Raw genomic sequence first — 1,788 nt, forward strand, 5'->3', positions numbered from 1 at the left:
TTAGGGCTGTTGTACATAGGGTCGCTATGAGTCGCAAACGACTGGACGGCACATAACAACAAAATAATAACAAAACTTGAGTGTAGTCTGGATAGTTTCATTGTTTTCTTCAGCCTTAGATGTCACAGTAATAGAGTACTGTGAAGGAGTCAGTGTAGATGGACTCCAAAGCCTCCAGCTCATTGCATGGCTCCTCTCCATAATCTGTCATCCTGACCCTCGCTTCTTCCCATTTTGTCAAATACATTCTTAAGAAGAGTTTGAAGTTCTATTGGGATCTATGAAAAGACATATTTTGGTGGGCTTGTTTTAATTTTCTTCACCATCAATTTGAATTTGTACAGGAGTAGTTCGAATGTCAGCCTCTGATCTGGTTTTGACTGCTGATATGAAACTTGTCTAATGTCTTTTACTTCAGATGTAGTTAATCTGAGTCTTATGTATAAGAAAACATTTTGTTATAAACCATCCAGTTAGTGGTGTCTTGCTATAATAGCCCTCAGTAACTAACCCTATGACTTTCACCAGTTGTTTAACCTTTCTGAGCCAAATGCTTCAATGATCACAACTGGAGAGATATTATTTAGAACACTGTTAGGAGAATTGAATGAGATTATTTGTATAAAACCATCTGTCTCATAGTAGCAGGGAGCTCTGGTGGCCTAGTGGTAAGAAACTGCACCGCTGCAATCCCAAAGGCACACAGATTTAATCCACCACCTGTTCTGTAGGAGAAAGATGGATAATCCCTTTGTCCTTCCGTGCGATTAACTGCCTCAGAAAACCCGCTGGAGGGTCAGCTATGGGTCCATTCTGACTCAATGACTCTTCTTTTCTTTCAATGACCCTTTCCTTTTTCCAACGTGATGTCTTTTTCCGAGAACTGAGGCCTCGTGATAACATGTCCCGAGTTTGTGACTGCCAAAAGCGCAAACAGGTCTGTCCTAGGGATGGTGAAACCAAGCTGCTCTTTGGAAGCAAAGATTTTGAAGCTCTGTCTCACATACTTTGGGCACATGGCCTGGAAGGACCAGTCCTTGGAGAAGGAATTTATGCTTGGAAGGGTGGAGGAACAGTGCAGGAGAGGAAGCCTATAGACGAGATGGACTGTGTCAGTAATGAGGGTAGGTGTGTCAGAATCAATGAGACTGGCTCAGGACAGAGCAGGGTTCAGAGCTATTGTACACAGGATTGCAGGCAACTTGACGGCACATAACAACAATATCATATAGTGAGTGATACAGAAGTTGTGCTGCCAACCGATAGGCACATGCTTCAAATTCACCATCTTTCTCCTTCAGAGCAGCTAGTGGATTTGAGCTGTCTAACTATGGGCCGCCACATTCACTGAAGAAAAGTGGAGAATCTCCTCTCATATGATTTATAGCTTCTGAAAGTCACTGGAAGATCATAGAGCCAGTGAGAGCCTGGAGTGCGGGTCTGGAGTCTTTGAAAACTCATTTGGGCCTGATGTTTTCATTGTCTCTGAAATGAACATTCTTTTAAGTGGTACAGCACTGTTCTGTCCTTTCTGTGTATTGAGGTAACTTTGGATTGCTGTGATACTGAATGGTGTGCCATAATACCATAATGGCTACACATGGTTGACAATTTTTGGTAGAGCTCCCTGATAAAGAAAGGCTTGGAAGCAGGAGTGGCATCCACTTCCTAAACATGCCTGTGGAAACTCTATGAACTTAGAAGAAGGACAATAGTTCTTTTATTTACAGGGTTGGTACTAGATAGCACTTAACAACAACATATTAATGTCAAAGCCCTTGTGTCCAT

The 1,788-nt window shown here is 42.3% G+C and overlaps 1 pseudogene; it reads right to left on the reverse strand.

The window, feature by feature from the left end:
* Nucleotides 1–211, reverse strand: part of LOC102844074 — a 4,086-nt pseudogene extending 3,875 nt beyond the window's left edge.
* Between the last annotated feature and the right edge of the window lie 1,577 nt (nucleotides 212–1,788).

This window comes from Elephantulus edwardii, unplaced genomic scaffold (genome assembly GCF_000299155.1).
Source record: "Elephantulus edwardii isolate Elephantulus edwardi_28Jun2011 unplaced genomic scaffold, EleEdw1.0 scaffold00063, whole genome shotgun sequence".
Classification (NCBI taxonomy): domain Eukaryota; kingdom Metazoa; phylum Chordata; class Mammalia; order Macroscelidea; family Macroscelididae; genus Elephantulus; species Elephantulus edwardii.